This window comes from Tamandua tetradactyla, chromosome 6 (genome assembly GCF_023851605.1).
Source record: "Tamandua tetradactyla isolate mTamTet1 chromosome 6, mTamTet1.pri, whole genome shotgun sequence".
NCBI lineage: Eukaryota > Metazoa > Chordata > Mammalia > Pilosa > Myrmecophagidae > Tamandua > Tamandua tetradactyla.
This window is the reverse complement of record NC_135332.1, coordinates 9,499,116-9,523,875: the sequence shown is the minus strand read 5'-3', so window position 1 is coordinate 9,523,875 and position 24,760 is coordinate 9,499,116. Positions and strand designations below refer to the sequence as shown.

The 24,760-nt window shown below is 37.5% G+C and overlaps 2 long non-coding RNA genes across 5 annotated transcripts in view; one reads left to right on the top strand and one right to left on the bottom strand.

The window, feature by feature from the left end:
* Positions 1-24,760, bottom strand: part of LOC143687062 (uncharacterized) — a 74,859-nt gene that overhangs the window by 19,083 nt on the left and 31,016 nt on the right. Inside the window, exon 2 of one of the 2 annotated variants that reach the window (XR_013177378.1) lies at positions 8,439-8,678. The exons of the other annotated variant lie outside the window; for it this stretch is intronic. This is a non-coding gene — a long non-coding RNA (uncharacterized LOC143687062). Of the gene's footprint in view, positions 1-8,438; positions 8,679-24,760 lie in introns of those variants that run through there. 2 annotated transcript variants of the gene reach the window in all.
* On the top strand, positions 750-9,441 carry LOC143687061 (uncharacterized). 3 transcript variants are annotated; one of them, XR_013177376.1, is made up of 4 exons: positions 750-1,546; positions 4,645-4,766; positions 6,086-6,519; positions 8,119-9,441. It is a non-coding gene; the product is annotated as an uncharacterized LOC143687061 (long non-coding RNA). The 3 variants fall into 3 exon arrangements; XR_013177375.1 differs by having other exon boundaries at positions 750-1,157; positions 6,086-9,441; XR_013177374.1 differs by having other exon boundaries at positions 6,086-9,441.

Here is a 24,760-nt window from a genome sequence, read left to right as displayed (position 1 = left end):
CATCAATAATTTGGGCCCCTGTTTTATTTTGGAATAATGTTTATTCTGTTCACATTAGCATAACCCACTATTAGAATAATTCTTTTGGTTTTAATAATTTTGGCCTTGGCTGTGTTAGTGGGTAATTTACAGGGAGGCTTTATTTTTTGGCAAACTATTAATATAGGGATTAAAATCTCAGTTCCATTACATAGTAAAGTCTTTAAAAACCATCAAAAGTTTCTGGTCCTTCCCCAAAAAGAGTTATCATTTTCTCTTTTAGGTTATGAGTATTTAAAGATTTCTTCTTTATGATGACAAGTGAACTTTATCGCCATAATATCTAAAACGTACGGGAGACAAATACTCTGCAGCAGACTTCTGCTGTTTTCAGTTTCCAGTATCGCTTTCCCCCCTTTTCTTCTTTAGTGCCCCCCTCTCCTTGAGGGAACAGCCACCCCACACTGCAACTGCACAGCTCATGAGACACTGGCAAGCTGGGATCTTTGGGGGGCACCCTCGCTCTCGCCTCTGCAGTTAGTCCAGGGCGGTGAGCCTCTGACTGCAGAATGAACAGAGATTCATCACTCAGGTGTTTAGAATTGAAACATAGGACCCTCTTCTCCTTGTGATGGTTAAGGCAGGAAAATGAAAGCTTGGAGTTGCCCTCAGACAGGATTCCAGAATCAGGGAGAAATGCCGTCTGGGGGAATGGAGCTCATAGAAAAGGCAGGTAGAGATCAGAGGTCCAGGGCTGTAGCAGTCATGTTCAAGAATGAGTTCAATTAAGGTCTTGAACGGAGTTTCCTAACACATGCCTGCAAACGGGTTGTGTTAGGAGAAGGAACAGCAAACAGTTCCTGAAACTCTTATCTCGATTTGGAACATTTTCTTGTGATGCCAAATCAGTTAAACATTCAGATGTTAAAAAGAATAACAAGGAACACACTGTTTTGTTCTTGGAGAAAACAGTAACTAAGAGCACATGTTTAGTTTATGTTTCACTGGCAATCACTTCCTCTTTGTTCTTACAAGCAATTAAAGTTATGCAGAGCAAGCTGATGCTGCTGTTTGCCTTATTGAGCTTCAGCCCTCTGCTTCACACAGCATTCAGTCTGCTGTCTCTTTTTTTTCGTTCGAGCTCGATACAACTGCGCCCAACGTGGGGCTCGAAAAAGGTAAGATTCGGGAACAGACTGAACCGGGAAGGAAGTGGCTGTGCGATAGAACGCAAAACCCACGGCATTTAAGGGGCAGTGTAAGGGAGAACATGGGGAATTCCCCTTCTGTAATGGATACTTATGTTAATGTTTTAAAATCCTTATTAAAAAGTTCTGGTTTGAAGGTTAAGGATGCTGTTTTGCGAAGTTTGCTTCGTCACGTTCAGAAGCAATGTTACCGGTTTACTCCGCAAAATAAAAATCAGTTTAATTTGAAACTTTGGCAGCAAGTTGGAAAAGCTTTGCCTAGAGCTCATCAAAGAGGCGATTGTCAGCTGATGAATGGGCTGCTTTTAATTTAATTTCATTAGCCTTACAACCTTTTCAGTAAGATTCTGAAAATTCAGGTAAGAAACCTAAAACTTCTTATTCTGATGGTGAGGATAAACCTTGTAAACCGACGCTTGATTCATTAGATGTTATCCGATTTGGAAAAAAACTAGGAAAAAAAGATTTCTAAACTGAGTGAGCATACTGAGTCATCTTCCTCCTCTGATCATTATGAAAATGTCGATGATTTACCTAAGCCTTTAAAACCTGAAAAATTATATCCAGGTATCCCGCATGCCTCTAGTATGCCTGAAATTTCGATTTTACAACGACAGCTTAATGTTATTCAGCAAAGATTACATGCTTTTCAAATGTCTAATATTCAGGCTTTTCCAGTGGTACCTTCTGCGCCTCCCGGAGATGAGCAAATACCTGTTAATCAATTGCCCATTCCAGGCAGAACTCCATTTACTGTGCCTGTTGTTTCTTCAGAAATTGTTAAAATTTTATTGGATGACGATCCTATTGTTAATAGTGGTAGTAGCGGGCTTGCTAATGATTTAATGGCCTTCCCTATTGTTCGGCAGAGAATGCCTCCTGATGCTCAAAATCCCGGAGGATATTTTCGGGGAAATCATGACCCCGTTCCTTTTCCTTTGTTAAAATTATTTTTAAAAATGCAGCTACTACTTATGGTGTGAATTAACCTTATACAGTGCCTACGCTGATGCAAATGTTTTAATCCCTTTAATTGGGAATCTATTGCTAAAGCTTGTTTAGAGTCTCTTCAATATATACAATTTAAGTCCTGCTGGAGAGAAGAAGCAGAAAGAGTTGCTAGACTCAACATTTCTCATGGAGGAGCTGATATAGATGCTTTAACTGGAACTGGTCAATTTTCCACTATGCAACAACAATTTGGCCTTCCTGATGATGCCTTAGCTCAAATAAAATCTATCTGTTTGAGAGCTTGGCAACGCAGGAACCATATGCTGACTTTATTGCTCGATTGGGAAATGCAGTTAACAGATCTATTGCTGATGATGGTGTAAGAGCCATTTTATTAGAGACACTTGCTTATGAAAATGCTAATGCTGATTGTAAAAAGGCTGTAATTCCAGTAAAAAATGCTGGAGGTGGCTTAGATCAATATGTTAAAGCCTGCAGAGATATTGGATCTAGTTCTTATCAGCTTAATTTATTAGCTTCTTCAGTGGCATCTGCCTTAAAAACAGGAACGCAACAGCAAAAAATTAAATGTTATAAATGTGGGAAGTTGGGACACCTAAAAAGAGAGTGTCGCAAAGGGCAAAATAATACTTCATCTGTTCCAGCTCGCCCTGTACAGCCTCCTGGATTGTGTCATCGCTGTGGTAAAGGTAGACATTGGACTAATGAGTGTAGATCTAATAAAGATAGGATGGGAAATAGTATTCCGCCTTTTAGCAATTCACAGTCCGGATAAAGGGCTCAACTCGGGCCCCAGAAACAATACGAGTCAGGTACTTCCTGCCCAGTATCCAATGACCGAGTCAATGGACTGCGAACAAAATTAAAAATTACTAATTTAATGCATGCAACATCAGGGAGTGCTGCTTTAGATATTCCTGCTCCACAAGATTTTACAATTTCTCCGGAACATGGAATTATTAAAGTTACTACTAATATTTATGGCCCCGTTCCGGCAGGAACAGTTGGACTATTAATTGAAAGGAGCATTTTAACAATTGATGGCATAAATGTACACTTAGGAGTCATTGACTCTGATTATGATGGTGAAATTTTGGTAATGATGTCATCTTCTAAACTGAAACATTGGAGAAAAGGAGACCAGATTGCACAATTATTATTGCTGCCTTATATTCGATCTCATGCAGCTCCTATAAAACGTGAGGGAGGTTTTGGAAGTACTAATCATTTTGCTTTCTGGCATTCATTAATTACCGATCAAAGACAAAAAATCATATTATATTTTTCTCCTGATGTTAAAATTGAAGGTCTGGTGGATACAGGAGCTGATGTTTCTATTATTTCACTTGCACACTGGCCATCTTCTTGGCCATTGCAAACTGTTAATGCTACTTTTACCGGTCTAGGACAATCGAATAATATACAGCAGAGTGTAAATATGTTATCCTGTTGAAGACCTGATGGACAGTCTGCACAATTACAACCTTATGTTACTGACATTGCCGTTACTCTTTGGGGAAGAGATTTATTAAAACAATGGGGAGCCTCTATTCAAATACCCGCTCTAGCTGATGGCTTTAAACAACATTGTCTGCATAAAACACAAACATTACTGAGATGACTAATCCTTTTTATTAGGGGGCCCTGTCATTGAGTGCCTATGTTTGAAAATAACCTGGTTGGATAATAATCCTGTATGGATAGAGCAGTAGCCCCTTACAAAAGAAAAACTGTTGGCGCTCTATGAAATTATTGACGAACAATTACAAGCTGGTCATATAATTCCCAGTTCTAGTCCTTGGAATTCTCCAATTTTTGTAATCAAAAAGTAGACTGGGAAATGGAGAATGCTTACTAATCTAAGACAATAAATAAATGTATGCAGCCTATGGGAGCTTTACAACCTGGAGTTCCAAACTTAGCATTAATTCTCCAAGGCTGGTTTTTGATTGCCATCGATCTCAAATATTGTTTTTTCACACTACCTTTACATCCTCAGGACAGTATTCGATTTGCATTTACAGTTCGTCTTCAAATAATGAAATTCCGAGTAAGAGATATCAATGGAAGGTCTTACCTCAAAGAATGATGAATAATCCTACTTTGTGTCAGCACTATATAAACCAACCACTGGATATATTAAGAAAACAGTTTCCTAATATATGTTTCATCCATTATATGGATGATATTTTAATTGCAGAACCTCCTACAGAAGATAAACAGTGTATATATCAACAAACAGAATCTCAGTTGTTAAAATGGGGATTACAAATTTCCAAAGATAAAGTACAATGACAATTACCAATTACTTACTTAGGATATAAAATTTCTGAAACTTCCATTGTTCCGCAAAAGGTTCATATTAGAAAAAATTCTCTTAATACTTTAAATAATTTTCAAAAACTTTCAGGGAATATTAATTAATTGAGGCCATCTTTAAGTATTCCAACCTATGCTTTAACACATTTGTTTCGTACTTTAAAAGGTGATCCTGCTTTAAATAGTCCTGAACATCTTACTAAAGAAGCAAAAAACGAACTACAGCTCATTGAACGAGTTCAGGATGCTCAGCTACAACGCATTACATCTGTTGTTAATCTTTGTTTGGTAATTATCCATACGGCATATTCTCCTACAGAACTTTTACTACAAGATATTTATCTTATTGATGGCTGTTTTTATCTAACAAACATTCAAAATCTTTGCAGGTTTATACCGACAAAATTAGCCAATTAATTGTTAAAGGTCATCTTCATTGTCGACAACTTACTGGCTTAAATCCTGTTATTGTTGTCCCACTAACTACTGCTCAAATTAATGATTTATTTGCTTTGTCTGATCAATGGCAAATAGCTCTAACTAATTTTTTAGGACAAATTACAAATTCTTACCCAAAATTGAAATTATTACAGTTTTTAAAGTTAACTCAATGGATTTTACCAAAAGTAGTTACAAACTATCCTATTAATAATGTTAATACCTTTTTACAGATGCAAATAAGTTAGGGATTGCTGGATATACTAATAAACATATTTACCGTACTGTTCAAAGCCCTTTTCGATCTGTTCAAAAGGCAGAACTATATGCTATTATTTTATTATTACAAGATTTTCCGAATGTGTCTTATAATGTCATTTCTGATTCTCAGTATGCCACATTGGCTGTTCAAACATTGGAAACTGTTACTGTTCCTCAAGATAATACTAAATTAAATAACCTTTTTCTTTTATTACAATCTTTATTAAGAAATAGAAGTAATCCATTGTTTATTACTCATATCAGAGGTCATAGTTTATTACCTGGACCCTTGACAGAAGGAAATGAATTGATTGATCATCTAACAGGCAATGTAAAATTAGCTGTGGATAAACATAATCAATTTCACAGTAATGGTAAATCGTTAAAGTAGAAATATAATATTACCTGGCAACAAGCTCGTCATATTCTACATTCTTGTAAACCATGTCAAATGATTAATCAAAAGACTCTTTCAGCTGGAACTAATCCCAAAGGTTTAAAACCTTTGGAAATTTGGCAAATGGATATAACTATAATTTCCTCATTTGGTCATTTAAAATATGTTCATCATTCTGTTGATACGTATTCACAATTTTCCTGGGCCACAGCTATGTCTTCTAAAAAGGCTGATGCTGTTATTACACATTTATTAGAAGCTTTTAATGTAATGGGTATTCCTTCTATTATTAAAACAAATAATACACCTGCATATACTGCTTTTAAGTGTAAGCATTTTTTTCAAAGTTATCATATTCAACATATTACAGGAATTCCCTATAATAATACTGGCCAAGCGATTATTAAATGCAAACACAGATCTTTGAAATATGCTCTTTTTGGAGAATATGTGAATGTAGCCAAAAGGCAAATAATGAAAGTTTTATTTAAATTAAATTTTTTGGATATAGGTACTGATAATAGTACTGCAGCAGAACGTCATTGGAAACGTTCTGAGCAAATCCAAGATATTGAGCAGCCTGCATTATATCATGATCTACGAACTAATCAATGGATCCCGGTGACTGTCATTAGATGGGGCCGTGGATATGCTTACGTCTCAACAGGTTCTGAAAGGCTGTGGGTACCTGATAAATGCCTGAAACTCCATGGCAGCTAAAAGAGAAGAAGTGGAAGAAATTAGAGAAGGCACCAAGATAATCCGGTTGGGGAATGGAAGAGCACATTTCCAAGTACCAGTAGAATCAACTAGGAAGGTGATTCCTCTACATGGGGTCAATTGAAGAAATTAACTACACAAGCTGAACAAGTGCTTCAGCATACAGGGACTCCTAAAAATACATCTACTTTGTTTTTGGCTATGTTATCCATTGTGACTATACAGGTGTGTTTGGGTAATTCGGATAATTATGCATATTGGGCATATATTCCTAATCCCCCATTAATGAGGGGAATTTCTTGGTATGATTCCCCGTTCCTGTATATTCTAATGAAACTTTTTAGATGCCTGGACCTTATGGTGGTCATGGGCCTTTAGTCCCAAAAGAAGAAGGGATGAAAGTTAATTATTCAACAGGAGTAATAGGCCCCCCTATATGTTTTGGAAATGGAGATCATTGTTTAAAGCATAGAATGCAAGCTTGGTTATCTGTACAGCGAAATTCAACAAAAAAGGAACATATGCATAAGCTTTACCTTTTAGCAGCATATGGGTTTGGGTGGAAACAGTTAACTAATGAATCTGCTCCTGATGTAATACTTTGTCAATTGCCTATAGTAACTCATTTAGCCAATTGGGTTCATTGGAGCCATTGTCGGGGAGATACTGGCCGAGTTTTACTTAATACTTCCTATGGAAATGTCATAGATTGGGGTCCTTTTGGATCTGCTCGAGCCAAAGGCATTGGAGGTGATTTAAGATGGCATCGAGATATTACTAACCATAGCTTTAGTATTCATACGGAAAGTAATCATTATATTACGTGGCATGGAGGGGGGTTTTGTGCTCCTAGTCCCTATTTACCTGGGTTTCCAGCACAGACTCATTTATGGAAAATTCTTAATGCCTTTTATCCTATGAATTCTTGGGTAGGAAACATGGAAAATAATACTGGAACTTTGTCTCTTAAATTTACAAGCAATCTTACCCATCCTGTGTTAATTTGTCTTCCATTACCTTACTTGTTATTAAAAGGAACTATTGCGTGGAATTTCACTACAGGAGAGATCAATTGTACAAATTGTTCTTTATACTCATGCTTAAATAATACTATTGCTTATAATGAAAGTGTGGAAAGCATTTATATTTTACAGGCTAGAACAGGATTATGGCTACCTGTACAATTAAACAGACCTTGGCAAGATAGTAGTGCAATATATATGCTTAATCATAGCTAAAAAATTAATTACTAGAGGAAAGCGAGTATTGAGATTAATCATAGCTGCTATAGTAGGATTAATATTGATTGTAACTACAGCAGTCGCCGCTAGTATTTCTTTAAAAGAAAGTATTCAAACTGCTGATTTTGTGCAAAATTGGCATAAAGATTCAGAACAATTATGGAATGCTCAAAGACAAATTGATACTGAAATGCAAGCTGAAATTGCCGATATTACTGAAGTTGTTAATATGCTGGGTGATCAAATTGTTAGTTTAAAAAGACAAATGTCTATGAAATGTGATTGGAATCATACTTCATTTTGTGTTCTTCCAGTTCCTTATAATGAAACAGAATTTCCATGGGAAAAAGTTAAAAAACATTTACTTAATCATGATAATGTAACTGTTCATATCATAGATTTGCAAAAGAAAATTCAAGAAACTTATTCAAAAAATCTGGATAAATTAGCAGGTGACCAATTGTTTGATAGTCTTATGGATGGACTATCCCAGTTGAATCCTATGGAATATCTTATGAGATTTTTGGAACTACTGCAGGATCATTGTGTATTGTATTAATGTTAATTTTCATTTTATATTTAGTCATCCGAAGAACTAAAAGAAGACAAAGAATAAATGAGCAAATGACTGCTGTTTTCTCCGTAATGCTGCACAATTTGACTATAAACAAAAAGGGGGAAATGTAGTGGCCATGTTCAAGAATGAGTTCAATTAAGGTCTTGAATGGAGTTTCCTAACACATGCCTGCAAACGGGTTGTGTTAGGAGAAAGAACAGCAAACAGTTCCTGGAACTCTTATCTCGATTTGGAACTTTTTCTTGTGACACCAAATCAGTTAAACATTCAGATGTTAAAAAGAATAACAAGGAACACACTGTTTTGTTCTTGGAGAAAACAGTAACTAAGAGCACATGTTTAGTTTATGTTTCACTGGCAATCACTTCCTCTTTGTTCTTACAAACAATAAAAGTTATGCAGAGCAAGCTGATGTTGCTGTTTGCCTTAATGAGCTTCAGTCCTCTGCTTCACACAGCATTCAGTCTGCTGTCTCTTTCTTTTTCGTTCGAGCTCGATACAACACAGGGCACCTCCAAGCACGTTCAGTTGCACATGGGGCATTGCATCATTTTAGGTGAGAGCATCTGCGGCATTGCATAAAAGAAAGTGAGTAGGTGGGTGTGCGGAGCCAAGTGGGGGGGACTAGGGCAAAATGTATCTTTCCTAATAAACCCCTCTTTCCAAAATAGTCTAGAAGGATGTGACCCATAAAAGTTAAGAGTATTGTGTGAAGATTGACGTGGCTCTAAAAGTAACAGGATTACTTTACTTTTGGACATGGTTCCAAAAGCATACTTATATACACACATACTTACACATTCATACACCCTCATATGTGCATGTATATTCTCCTTATTTGTATCTTTCATCTTTACTAATTTATTTAGTGTGAATAAAGGAAAAGTCAGGAAAAATTGAAGGGGAATTTCACTTTATCAAGCAGTTTATTCCCTTCCTTTACCAGCACTCTCTTCCAAAAGCTATTGTTAAAGCATCACTGACAACAACGAGTGGAATAGCCCTAAAATAAAGATGTTACTAAAACAATGTATAATTCACTAACACTGCATACATGTCATTTACAACACATCACCTGGAAAATTACAATTACACAGACAGAACTATCTGTAGAGATAGCATGAGATAGCTCCCAGGCATACTCTGAATCTGTGCATTAAAGGTCCTTGTAATGATATGTATTTGCACTTATTTTTCACTGGCTGAAGTTAAAGTATTAGGAACTCATATACATGGCATGAAACAGAAACAGCCTAATGTTTCAAGAAAAAATGTCCCCTAATCATGGAGTCTACATAGAGAGGGAAAAATACACACACACACACACACACACACACATACCATTTTCAGCTACATGTCAATTCTGTGCAAGTTTGTGAAATGAATACTTTTCTTTAATAGTTTATGATGAGCATATGAACATTTTCAATAATTACGGAATAACCATGAAATAAAGTGAAAATGATTGCTTGTATCCTTTCTATAGTTGAATATTTTAATGAAAAGAATCAGGTGCTTACAACTTAAAAATCCATTACACAGAATTCAAACTTATACAAGAAGCAAAAAAAATCAATTTTTATTAATCATGAAACTTTCAAACTCTTGTTCTCAATCCTTTTTTTAAAAAAAATTACCTTAAATGCCCAAATTTGTCTGGCAAAGATTTATGTGAACATTTAAATTTATATAACATTTTTTATGCAGAAATCTAAGTACAAACAACCTCATGCAAAGAATAGCTTTATTAAAGAAATCAATGCTAACCTATTAACAGTATCAATTTGATTTCATAGTAATTTTGCCAACTAATATGATTATTTGAAATTATTTACCAATTTTAATAGTCTAATTGTATATTAAACAATTGTACTGTAGTATCCAAATTAAAAATGGAGGCCCAGAATGGCCAAGAGAATTAGCATTTATTAGTTACCCTTTGCCATTCTTGAGGTTAAGACACAAATATTAGGAGGTTTTCAGCAAATCCAAGACTGGGAAACCACATGGTACAAAGTAGACTTAGCGTTTATACGAAATACCAACCCTACTTATTTTCTAAATATTACAAAACAATTTTAAAAGTCTGTAATAGACAAAGGAATTTTACAAGATTATCAATCTTTAATCTTTCTACTTATGTTTATATGTGCATAGATCTCTATTTCCATTTCCTTAATGTTTCAACTATTTATTTGATTCATTTGTTCAAATAATTTTTAGGAGGCCACTAATATGTGCTAAACTGTGGGGCTTTAAGACAAATAAGAAAACCTCTTGCCTCAAGAAACCCAGCTGAGTGGAAGAGAGTGAAGCAATTTAGATATCTCTAATGAACCGTAATAGACATTCTAATTAGCTAGTGAAGAGTATGTTATGCAAATAAAGATGAAGGACCTGCAGCCTCTCTCCCCTCTCCCCGCCCCCAACTCTCTCCCCCAAAGGCCATTATATCAAAGTAGAGTGTGAATCTTATTTCATGTTATCTCATAATATAATTTTATATTTCTTCACCTTAATTCAAGGAGACAATGAATTTAAAAGCTACTTTTTACTTATGCAAAATTTTCTGAAGGCTAAGAGCCTAGGAATAAAAATATAAATATCACAAAAGCATATTTTGAGGCAGATGCACAAAATAATTTTATGTTAGATCTGATAACTTAAATTTTACCTCTGATTTTTTCTCTTACCTACTGGCTCCAGGACAATACAGTTACTTTAATTATTATGGGATTAAATATCCACTTCACTGATTTTTTTTTCATTAACATCTTCCCTCTCCTTTGTATCTCTAAGTTAATACCATCTAATACTTGACTGCATAGGAGTTGCCCATCACTCAGTCAATCCATAATCAATGTTCTCTTCTAATAGTTGAATCTAGCCAAATTTGAGATTTGGAGCACAATTTATATGGACTTGCTTAGGAGACTTGTAATGTGAAACATATAAGATGCTGTGGCTTGCTTGTGGAACTCAGAAATCAATTATGATTAAAAATTATCTCTTTTTTTCGGAAATAAATGAACTAACTGTTTGGCCTCTGATACCCACCTAAACTGGTGTGGAACAAAGAGTAGTCCAGTCCTGGGACTATGCTACTGAATCTCTTTGAAAAGAGGCAGTTAGCATCTGCATTGATTCGTGTGGTATGAATCAGTAAGCATTTTGCACATTTTCCTGTTGATGTGAGAATTTAGTGCTGTGGTCATCCTGCACAGATAAAGCATTTGTAATGTTGCCTATTAAATTGTTGACTTCCTGCAGCTGTTGAAAAATCTCTAATTAATGTTGACAAGAAACATCTGGAGGAGTCTAGGCTTCCTGTTAATATGTTGCTTCTCACGGCTGCATGTCAGTAATGAGTAAATCCCCAGCCCCAGCCCTCTTTGGGAATTTGCGAGTTAGCAAATGCAAACTGATGTCACTTGCATTAAATGGGGCAGCTGAACAAAATGATCACCCGATTTTGCTTTAAACTCAACTTTAAGAAAGATTTCCTTTGAGAACCAGAAAATATGATCCATTGTGTTCTTCTACCAAGAAATGTGAGAGTAAAACTAAAAGGTGCTAAAGGAAATAATGCAATAAGGAGGAATGCTCCTTGGCAGCAACTGTTAAGGGAAAGTATTTATCATTTGCAGTAATCCTTTGTTCCAAAAACATTCCTAATAACTACATGCTCTGAACTTACTGCTGCCTGCCCTTGAGAGTTGAATGTTCTTCCAAAAGTGAGAATCATGGATTTTTGCTATACAGTAATGACCCCCATTCATTGGCTCCTGTGAAATTGTGTGGCCTTGATATAATTGTCCCCCTTGAGCCACCCTTGTTCCAACCCAGCTCTTGAAGACAGGTTGGCACAGTCCGAAGACCAAAGAACATGCCTAACAGGAATTAGACATGAATTTTATTAGGACTTACAAACAGGAAAATATTCTCCCCAATGGCAGCCACTAAGGAAATGGAAGTTAGTGCTCCACAAAGGTGGGGGTGCAAGACACAGCTTATGAGGGTTTAGAATCAGGACATGCCATAGCGTATAAGAACAGTGTTTCAGCAGGGTCTCATGACAGAGGGGTTTGGAGATTTGTTATCAATATATTAGGGGAGAGGAGTTGTAATGCTTCACCAGATAAGTTGTTAATGATCCCATCTGCACATTCTTTTCCTCCCTGAGGAGGTGTGTTGACCTTTAGCTTCTGTCCAAGACCCGTAAGCAGTTACTTGCCATAACTTACTTTCAGTTTAGAGGCAGAGCCTGAGCCCTTGGTCTCCACCACCCTGATCATGCTTTAAGCCTTGTCTTAGTATATTGACATGGCTTTGGGGTAAGGGTAGATGTAGTGAAAATTCAATTCCAAGGGTGCTGAAAAGTATTGCAAACATTTACTGAAAAATTTCTCTGAAGCTGAAGGGGGGATGGTGTATCTCATCACATAGCAAAGATTTTTCAAAGTCCTCTTTAAAATCTCTGGCACAAAAGCCCCCCTCTAAGGTAGGTACCACACTTTCTCCTCTTTCCCTGTTCCCTTCTTCATCCACACCCACCGGAGATTTCTGACTCCCGCCCTCATCCTCCCTGTCCACATTGCTAGATAGACTCATGTTCCTCAAAAAGACACATTCAGGTACTGTGGGTGTGAACTCATTTTTAAATAGTATCTTTGAGGACCATATTTAGATGAGGCCAAAATGAATCAGGGTGAACTTAATCCAATATGACTGGAGTCTTAAGGAGAGGGAATCTAGGCAAAGTGAGACAACTGAGCAGCAGTAGAAGCCAGAGGAGGACCCAGAGGGGTCAGATCTCTATGTGATGGGGGCAGAGGTTGACTGCCAACAAGCTACCACCAGAACACTGCAAACTTCAGAAAGTGTCTTCGGTGTTCCAAAGCTCCACCTGTCAGTACCTTGATTTTGGACTTCTAGTCTAAATCTGTGAGGCAATAAATTCCTGTTAAGCTGACCAGTGGGTGGTATTTGTCATAGCATCTCTGGCAAACTGAGACCCCCTGGATCATACTAACCACCCTCCCCATTTTCCTATGCAGAACAATCCTTTTTAATTCAGCAAACCAAAGAGACCCTCTTCATAGCTCCCCTTCTTTGGAAGGTAATGAGAGGGAGAAATAGGAAATAAATAAGACCTCGCTTTTTCTGTTTATCACTGCACACTTGGCAAGTAACTCAACTGAATCACAATGGCATTTGCCACATAGACACAAGTGCAAATATCATCACCTTTAATTTATCCTTCAGAATTCTTGCCATTTATTCAGACATAGATGCCAACATGAATAAGAAGTACCTTTTCATTGGTTCTGAGTGGTTTAGCTCAGCAAAGTTGCACTGGCAATTTTAGAAGACTTTATTTCAATCAAAAATCTTTTGGGGTAATTTTTTTCAGCAGACTTCCCTTTGTTGTTCAAGAAGAGTGGAAATTTCCTCTTTAGGAATACCATATTTGTCTACAAAATATGAATACAAGATTATGTCCTTCTTTGTGAGACATCTAAATGAGATAACGATGTGTTTGGTTTCATAAGACATAAGAAGCTGCTCTTATCTTAATCATTCCATTCCATTCTCTCCATTGTCTGAATTAGAAATGCTAGCTGGTGAATAAGCAACCCCACGAGTTTCAGTGATTTTACAGGGTAAGTGATTTCTTCTTGTGCATGCACAGCACAGGGTAGGGCAGAGTGGGGTTCAGGTCCCCTAGCTTTTGCAGAGATTGTCATCTGTTCATGCCTTGGATCTAATGCAGCCTACAGACCCATTCTCAGAATAATGTTTTGAAGCATAATAATGTGTGGCTTGAAAGGGTACTGCTAATAGGTACTGCTAATACTATTGTGATGATACTAAATTTCAGTAGACATTAGTGAAAATAAAGATACATATTTTTCCCATTCAAGTTCTATTCATGGACCCTTTGGGAACCTATAGGCTACAAATTAAGAAACTCTGACCTAGAGTGTCCGTCATCCCCAGGGCTTTGGACTTTTCCACTGGACCTTCTGAATCCCATCAGTAGAAAAGAGGAGAGTGAATATGGAGGGCACACATGCCTTGAAGAGGCTACCCATCACTTCTATTTATATTCCATTGGTGATTATTACCCATCACTTCTATTTATATTCCATTGGTGATTATGAGGCTTAGGGTCACTCCTAGTTGCAAGGGGGCTGAGAAATGCATACTGGACAAGAGCTGAAGAAGAGGATGAGAACACTGATGCTGATGAGCGTTGAACCAGTCTCAGCCATCTTTTTTCTTCTCTAAACGTCCTAGGGCTCCCTTACAAGTAACACTCTGGGTCCCTTTTCATACAAGCCTCTCTGTCCTATCCAACATTGCAGTGGGTACAGATGAGACTCCTGCTTTGAGTTCCTCATTTCCACATGTGAAGTTTTAGCGTCTACCATCTGGTTGATGTTCAGAAAGAGTTTTTGTGGTAAGAAAGACACTTCTTTTAGGATCAACATAAAGTCTCACCTCCTCTGAAAACTTTCCTCCCTAACTCTAAATCTACATAAGTTTTCTCAGCTCAGAATAGTGTTAACCTAGAAACTTCAGATTGAAATGTCCGTCTAGTCCAAATGATCATGGAAATATTGAATTCATGCCTTCAAAACTTTGTCAAGCTTAATCCATGCTTGGAGGCCTCTAGATTTATCTAAAGTGTCACCTTAATTAGTTCATTTCAAGTTTTCATTGCTGGGACAATTTGAAAGTCCTTCCTTATTTAAAGTTCAAAAAGTGTCTCACATTAAGAAAAACTCCTCCTATATCCAAATTAAATCTTCTGAAAGATTGTTTTAAGCACAAATGGATGTTGAATTTACTCAGATCCTTTCTTTAAGCCACCAGTGAAATTATTGCAAGTTTGCCTTCATTTTTTCATATTTCAAACCATGTTATTAGATTTCCAAATATTGCACTATTCTTCAATTCCTTCAATAAATTACATTTGCTCAGGATTTATGGTTTTAATCCCATGTGTGTGTGGTTTTTGTTTGCAAATATGTTTGTTTTCACATGGGGACTTGGTAACTTGCAACCATATTTATTGGTTTTGGGGACAGGAATAAAGAGTACAGACTTCCCTGCTCATGCACGGGAGGGATTTCTTGATTAGTTGATCTAGCAACCCTTGGAAGGCTAAGCTGAGTCTTCTGCATTTTTCCTGTGGCCATATGTGAGAACAGCATTGCTGAACTTTTCTGTAATTTCAAGCAGCCTAATTTCAGTTGGTGGCTTGGGTGATAATGTACTATCTGAGGGAATAAGTAAATAAAGGACAGTTTTTCTCAGGTCTAATAGAGTTTCTTTAGCAAAGCAAGTTCCTTAAAATTTCATCAGACTGCCAGAAAATTTTTTTTTAATTCCTTTGGCTTCTCCTAGCTATACTTTCCTTCTTTTAATTGCCACTTGTCTTAGTTTCCCATCTGCTATGACAAATACCAGCCGATAGGTTAGCACGAACAATGGAAATTCATTGTCCCTTGGTTTCACAGGCTAGAAGGCTTGCTTCTTCCTGGGATGGGTAGCCTTCTGGCTAGCTGGCCATTCTTGGGGTTCCTTGCTTTTCTGTCAGGGGAAACGTTCTCTCCTTTCTCTTCCAGGTTCCCTGGCTTTCAGAGGCTCCCTGTGGTTGTTTACTGCCATGTCCAATTTCCTTTGTTGATAAGAACCCCAGTCATATTGGATTAAAGCCCACCTTCATTCAGTCGACCACACCTTAACTTAAAATAACATCTTTAAAAGGTCTTATTTGCAAATGTGTAGGACCAGGGTTTGGTACCTGAACATGCCTTTCACTGGAGGCATGATCCAATCCCCAATACTGTCCAAGTCATACATTTTCTTCAGAGTGAAGGTCAAATGTCTAAAGCCCCTATGAAAAGACTTCCTTAGCTGTTTCAGGCTCACAGAGGAGTTTTCTTCCTTAAATTCTTATTGGCGACACACTTATTGGTACCATGCAATTTCACATTTGATTGTTGTTCTTTTCTCTTCCTTGGGTTTTAATTAGTATCCATATTTCCTTTCTGGATCAAATAATGAGAGGATCAAGGAGAAGAACTGAATATGCCCAATGCCTTTACAAACTAGCCCTTGATGAGTATTTGAGGCAGGTTGGAGTGGTTTGGAAAGCAGAGGTTTGGCATCAGGCCAATGTGGGTTTTAACCCTGGCTGGACTTATTACTAGGTATATGACCTTGGTGAATTACTAATCCTTTCTGAAAATGCATGTGTTGTTCTATAACAGTCAATCAATCAGTTGCTGGAATCATTGTATCAGTAGGAGTAGAACAGGCAGGCAGGGGCCTGTTTAACAGTGAAATGTAAATTCTATGAGACAGACTCTTCGTTTAGTCAGTTTCAAACACTGCACACAGCTACACAAGCTTACTATTTCGACAGACGTTGTGTTTAAAGAAGGTGTGCTGGTTTGAAAGGATATATGCCCCCTAAGAAAAGCCATGTTTTAATATAAATCCCATTTCATAAAGGTAGAATAATCCCTATTCAATACTGTATATTTGAAACTGTAATGAGATCATCTCCCTGGTTGATGTGATTTAGTCAAGAATGGTTGTTTAACTGGATTAGGGGATGACATGTCTCCACCCATTTGAGTGGGTCTTGATTGGTTTATTGGAGTCCTATAAAAGAGGAAACATTTTGGAGAGAGAGACTCAGAGAGAGCAGAGAATGCTGCAGCACCACGAAGCAGAGAGTCCACCAGCTAGCGACCTTTGGAGATGAAGAAGGAAAACGCCTCCCGGGGAGCTTCATGAAACAGGAAGCCAGGAGACAAAGCTAGCAGATGATACCATATTCGCCATGTGCCTGTCCAGCCGAGAGAGGAGCCCTGACTGCGTTCACCATGTGCCTTTCCAGATGAGAGAGAAACCCTGAACTTCATCGGCCTTCTTGAACCAAGGTATCTTTCCCCGGATGCCTTTGATTGGACATTTCTATAGACTTGTTTTAATTGGGACATTTTCTCGGCCTTAGATCTGTAAACTAGCAACTCATTAAATTCCCCTTGTTAAAAGCCATTCCGTTTCTGGTATATTGCATTCCAGCAGCTAGCAAACTAGAACAGAAGGTTATGATTTACAAGAGCTTTTCATTTGAGTTGCACAGCAATCCAGTAGGTGAGTAGGATATGAGAGAAACCCAAGAGTAAACAGGACTATAGAATTTACTTATGACCACAAAAGCTACAAAGAAGTTACTCCACTTAGATTGCTTGGGATTGCAAATCCTTTTGATATCAAGTCATTTAACTTTCTCCATGGCATATAGATATTGGTATCCTGGTTTTCTTATCATAAAGGGGTTGAAGAAATAACTAGAACCATCATTTACCACTAATTATAATATATGCCAGACAAGTAGACTAACAAGGCCAACGTTTGATAACATCAGTCTACATGTTCATTTAATAGAATAAATTAGCTCAATGCTCTTAAAATCTGCTATTTATTCTTCTTCACCAATTTCTTTTGTTAGCAAAGATAATTCAGTATTAGGAATTGTGATCAATGACATTTTAATCATTCATAAATGTGTAGAACACTGAAATACTTATCAAATTTCAAAACCGTGTATATGATATTTATTCTAAATTTTCTACCTCCTTGGATATTAGACCTATGCTACTTTTATCAACTTCCTTAGGCAACATGACAAATGCCCAAAACAATTCAGCTAAAAGACAAACTTCTCTACCTAGATTTAGAAATACAGTGGAAAGGGAATCAATGAGTTTACAGAAATAAAATATGATATAAAATAAATTCTTAAAAGCAAATATTTAGCTTTCTATTCAGACTCTAATAACACTTATTGTATTACCATATATGATATATCCAAGTGTATCAACTATGTTGATATCATAAATTATGACCAATAATATTTTATGTTTTACAACATGTTGATGAAAAACTTCACACTAAAATGTTGCACATGTATGTGCATGATATTTACTTTTAGACAAGAATAGCCAAACCAGTGTTGAAAAAGAAGAGCAAAGTATGAGGAATTAAAATACCTAATTGAAAGATTTATAAGTTTTTATTAATTTAGAAAGTATAATATTTTTGTTAAGGCAGATGGGTCAATGAAACAAAAAAGAGAGTCAAAGAGTAGAGCCACAAATGCTCATTTGATAGACATTACAAAAATGAATCTCAAAAACATTTTGTTGAACAAAAGAAGTCATGCACAAAAAAGTGCAGACTGTGTAATTCCATTTATATGAGGGCCAGAAACTATGGGGACACACATCAGAACAGTGGTTGCCTTAATGGACAGAGGGTGGGGTTGGGGGGTGCTAACTAGAAAGGTGGCACAAGTCAACTCCTTTGGGTGATGGAAATATTATATATATAGTTACATGGTTACATGGGTGTATACCTATCTCCAAAATCATCAAGCTGTATGCTTAAGATTTGCACATTTTATCTAATATAAATCAAACCTGGAAATGCATTTCTAGCATTAAAATTAAAAAAAAAACAACAAGATCTCTCTGAACTCCTATTTAAATCACTTGTAAAATAGGAGGATAACACTTACTTTCAGGTCCTTGTGGAACTTACGTTAAAAAATATGTGAATGTGAAATGTCTGGAACATTCATAGCTCTTTGCTGCCTCCTTTCCCTGTTTGTGAGACTCATCCTTCTGACCTTACTGTAGAGTGAGATTCTGAGACCCAAGGTTAGGGAAGGATCAGTTCATTTTATAAGGATATTAGATTTAAATTCTCTATGTAAAGAGTACTTTCATCAACTTCTAAAGCTTTGAGGCAATACTGCAAAAGCTAAAATAATGCAACAGGCTGCATAGGTTGTTGGTTCGGTTCCCAGAGTCTGGCTTATTAAATTTTATAAATGGCAAAAGCTTTAGCAAAGTAGTATAGCCTCTGTGTTCAGAATACGAAAGGGACAAAAATCTTACAAAGATGGAAAGAATTAAATGCAGCTAGAACAACGGTTTGGTTTCTCTTGAGGCAGAGAATATGATTCTTAACCTATCAATGGGGCAATAGTTAACTAACTAGTTATATGAGAGTAAATATTATTGGAAACCATTCTTCCTGGGCACCGTTAGAAGAATGAGCACTAGTAAAGAAAAATAACTGCATCTCTGTCCCTAAGAATGGAGGGAATTATAATTAGGGTGGGCTAGGATACTGATCAATATGACGCTCTTTGGAGTTCATGTAGACGAGACTTCATATTTCTTTAACAGCACTGAGAATTTGAAAAGAATTTCTAAACTTAAACCATAATGGTCTAGCAGAATTCTGCCAAGGAATTCTGTTACCTGCAATGGCATTTAGTGCTCAGTACTTTTCGATTACCTAGGTGTGAAGATCTTGTCACACCTCTTTCCACAATGCAAAGTATCTTCTCTTGCAGAAAAAAGATTATATCCAGTTTAGAAACTGAGAGTACTGTTGTCAAGAGGGAAAGAGGGAGAGAGAGAACTTGATCATGCTATATTGAGCTCCAATAATTTAGAGCAGGTCTTCAATATGGGCCATGCTTAGGCATATTCTAGGGTCATGGAAATGTCCAAGGGCATATATGAGCAGGGAAAGCTTTAAAGAGCTTGATTTCCAAATACTCAATCTCCATAGGTATTCTTTTCTAAAAACTGGTCTGCTTGAGAGATCATCTTTGGACAACCAGATATTTTCCCCCTCTTCCCTTTTGGTGATTCTTCGGTCACCCGTCCTGAATCTTACTGCAGTGTATTGCCCTGGGGGATTAACAAAGCTGACAAATGCCAGCAACAAACCAACAAAAACCCTCTGTAGTGCCAACCAAAGGGACAACTCCAAAATGCTCATCCTGAGAGTGTTATCCCTAAAAGCAAAGCACAGAAAAAGTGCAGGAAAGAGGCCAACAGCTTAGCATACCGAGGTAACAAATCCATGGCAAAGTTTTGTGCCATTTCTGTCCCTCTACTTCTCGATGACTTAGAATTCAGGAGTGGAAGTTCTTGATGGAGAAGTGGATTAAGATGTTCATTTTAATTAAAAACAAAACTGGACTCTTTCACCAGAAAGAAATTCTGGTTGGCATGATTGGTTTGATAATGAAGACTCACTTTGCCAATTAACTCATATGGCAGATATTTTTAAATAAATTTTCCATATAGTAAACAAAAATAAATTGGCAGCTCTAAGGTTTTGAGGGAAAAAGTGCATAGTGCATGTGTGTGCATGCATACACCACATTTTGCTGGAGAGAAGATCCTTTACAAAGATTTAAACCTAAGAGTAAACATTGGAGATGTTAATTTTAAACTGTGAGAGGGACATTAGAACCCCACAATAAGGACTGCTGCAGCCAAGAGCCACTGTTGTTGTTGAGATTAGTGGGTAAGCGCTAAGGAGAAGCAGGATATTTTCTTAGTCTCAGAATATTACCCCCCACACACACACACACACACACACACTACCAAATATTTATTATTTACTGTGGTGGTTTTTAATGCATGACCACAAATTTCTTCATATTCCCCCATCAAAGAGGTTTTGTTTAACTCTCCTCATCTTGGCCGTGGCTAGACTTAGTGCCTCCCTTCTAGTGAAAAGGGAAAAGAACTTTATAGTAGACAACAACTTTCCCAAGAGCTCAAGGTCAACATTACTGGGGAGAAGTTGTGTTGATAACCATTGAGATGATACCATAAGAAGGGCACATCCCCTGCATGGTCTTCCCCCAAATCCCTGACCTCAGTCTAATCAAAAGAAAATACTGAACAAGGGACATTTACCAAATACCCAACCAGCACATTTTTAATGTGTCCAGGTCATAAAAAACGGGGAGACTGAGAATTGTCACCGATAGGAGGACACTGAAGAGATTTGATAACTAAATACAACATTGTACCCTAGACTGGATTTTGGAACAGAAAATACATTAGTGGAAAAACTAGTAAAATCCAAATAAAGTCTAGTTTTGTACCAATATTAATTTCTTAGGTCTTGATCAACACACTATGGTTGGGTAAGTATCAACATTAGGGGAAGCTGAAAGAAGGGCTTATGGGAATTCTCTGTACTATCTTTTCAATTCTCCTATGTATCGCAAATCATTTCCAAATAAAGTGTTGTTGTTGTTGTTGTTTAATTAACTTTTTTTTTGTGTGGGCACAGACAGGCTCCGGTATCAAACTCAGGTCTCCAGCATGGCAGTCAAGAATTCTGCCACTGAGCTACCATCGCATTGCCCCAAATAAAGTGTTTTAAAAATACCAAGTTCACTTCAACCACAAAAACAACAAATATTGTGTGAACAGAGTACCTGTTCTAGTTTGCCGGCTGCCAGAATGCAACACACCAGAAACGGATTGGCTTTTAATAAAAGGGGATTTATTTCGTTAGTTCTTCAGAGGAAAGGCAGCTAACTTTCCACTGAGGTTCTTTCTTATGTGTGAAGGCACAGGATGGTCTCTGCTGGTCTTCTCTCCAGGCCTCTGGGTTCAGGGGGTGACTTCTTTCTGCATCTCCAAAGACCTGGGCTGAGCTGCAAGTGCTAAGATGAGGAATGTCGGGTTGCTTAGGCTGTGCTACATTGAGCTCTCTCATTTAAGCGCCAGCCAATTAAGTCAAACGTCATTCACTGCAGCAGGCCCCCCTCCTAGCTGACTGCAGATGTAATTAGCAACAGATGAGGTTCACGTGCCATTGGCTCAAGTCCACAGCAACAGAACTAGGTGCCTTCATCTGGCCAAGTTGACAGCTGAATCTAACTACCACAGTACCTAAATTTTCAAAATTAATTAGTAGCAAAACATTTGAGTCTCTCTGTCCTGGAAGTTGTATTGCAAAGAGTTTCAAGAAAGAAAGGCTGATCCATTGTCAGATGCTGGTGAGAGATTAAGTAAGATGACGATTGAATATTGGTTAATTGATTGAGCAATATATAGGTCATTGATAACCTTGAGAAAAGCAGTACATGTGGAAAGGTGATGAAAGCCTGGGAGTGAATTTAAAAGAGAATGGGAGCAGAAGAAGTGGAAGCAGTGAGTATACACAACTATTTCAAGAACATTTGCTATAAAAGGAGATCAAAGACATGAGCAGGAGTTAGAGGGGGGTTGAGGTCAAGAGGATTTAATTTAGGATGGGATAGATTACCACATATTTTCCTTCTGTGTGCTAGTGGGAATGAAGTAGAGGAAGGAAGAATGATAAAGCAGAAGAGAAGGTAGATTTGATGAACATCTCTGAGTGGATGAGAAGGAACGGGAGCCATGGTGCAATTAGTTGTCCTTGGATAAAATCCCTGAATTAAAGCACAGACATTCATCCATAACAATAGGAAGGAAGACAGAAGAGGTGGCATCAGTTGGACCAAAATGCTGAGGAGTCTGTAACTTAGCACCTGGAAAGAGGATCCCCTAGATGCCCAAGAGTTAAAGAAATTTTCTTCGCTATTTTAACCTCAGAGGGCTCCAAGCAGAAAACAAGGCATAGAAATAAGAGACAGTTGTGGCACATTGAAGAATTTCTTGAATTGGGCTGATGCCCAACTATGCAAATTGGATCATTTGCCATATAGAATTTCTTTGTGTGTTGGATGAGTGAATTAGTGAGTTTTATGGGGCAGGACACCAACAAACTACTAGAGCAAACATGGAATAAAGTTTTAAAAATCAAGAGAAGATTTTAAAAATCACTTAATGGACTCAACTGTTTCAAAATCTCGTTCACTAGATTTCACACAGCTCCACCCAATAGCCAGCCCTGAAAGCACATGCACAGAGGTAGGGGGATCTGCTGGGAGCAATTAGCAGGGAACAGTGATGGTGCCCAGGAGACCAGAGAGAGCCCTGCACAGATAGTAGTTGTCCTCATGCTGAGACCTCATGAGGTAAGGAAGAGCACTTAAGGGTCAGTGGGGTTGTTTAGGCCAATGACCCCTACAGTCACCCACCTAATGGAAGCTAGCTCCCAGTGCAAAATAAATCCTAAATGCAGCAAAAGATTTCATGCAGAAAGAACGTCTGTGCAAAATGATAGACTAAGCACATACTGAAATCTTCCCCCTGCTAAACACAAAAATAATGATGAGGATTAAAAAAAATGTCCACTGAACATCTCTAATCTTTTTGTCTCTGTGAATTTGCCTACTCTAGATATTTCATTTAAGTAGACTCAAACAATATTTGTCTTTTTGTATTCAGCTTATTTCACTTAGCATAAAATGTTTTCAAGTTTCAGCCACGTTGTAGCGTGTATCAGAACTTCATTCAGAAATATCAGAAAAAGAGAGGGAGAGATTGAGGACAAAGCAAATGTAGCAAAATGTTAATATTTAGGGAGTTTGGACCAATTGGTATTGTTACTTCATTTTGATGCTAATATGGCCATGGGCATTGCCTCATGATACATTAGCAATCTTTCCAATATCATATACTTTAGATAATCCACTTTAAGTCGATAACTTATCCAATTGGACTGTTGGGTTGAAGGTCTCAGCTCATCACTGACTATAGGCTGGAGGCTGCCCTCAACTCTTAGCCTGATGGGCCTCTCCAACTTGGCAGCTTTCTTCATCAAAGCATGTGCATCAAGAAAACAATAGATAGAGTCCACTAGCAAGATAGAAGTCATAGTCTTTTATAACCTAATCATAGGAATGACATTCTGTCACCTTTCCTGTGTTCTGTTGGTTAGAAGGCTGTCATTAAGTCCAGTCCACCCTTGAGGGATTGGTACTTAGATAAGGGAAGAATACCAGGAAGAGAAGATCATGGGAGGGCTATGATACTATCCACTCACATCATAACAGCAAAGTTAGAAATTCATGAATAAAATACTGCATGGTTGGTCAGATAAGTAAATAAGACACATATAAGTATATAATTGTGCCATAATCACAAGCTGTGAGACTCCCAAGGCAAAAGGAAATGCAAATACCTCCTTAGATAAGAAAATGCAAATATTAGACCCATCATAAAGAAATTTGATCATAAAGGTTTCTAAAATGGGCAAAATAAAGACAAAGAAAGAAACCTGGCCCTTGAGGGTTAAAATAATCTCTACAAGAATCTGAGTACCCAGCTCAGTCAGTTCCACTTGGTTCCCAGATTCCCTTTGTAGAACTTGTCAATATTTACTTGAACAGGGCCCTGTGGAAGATGCAAAGATAAACAAAGGCCCCTGACTTCACGAAATTGTAATCTAATATAATTATTTACAGATACGGTTAATTGAAATACAAAGCAGATGATGGTAAGTGCAAGGCAGGGAAAAAATGCTAAGGGGGGAACCTAGAAGGTGGGGAGTAAATTCAACTACAAAGATTCCCTTGACAAGTGATATTTGAGCAGAGTTTCAAATCTTCCTTAGAAATAAGTGTAGGGGTGCAGTATATTCCACAGGACATGAACTACAGAACATTTGGCTCACAAGAGCAAAAGCTTGGAGGAGAAAATTTTGGTCAATGTTCAGGGAACCTTGACTAACTTTATATTACAGACTAATATCAGATGGAAGGATCATGGATAATTGTAGCATGGAAATAAACTAGATGGCCTATAAGATTCCTTCCACCTCTATAATTCTAGTATTGTAGATTCAACCCAAAAGGTAAGAAATT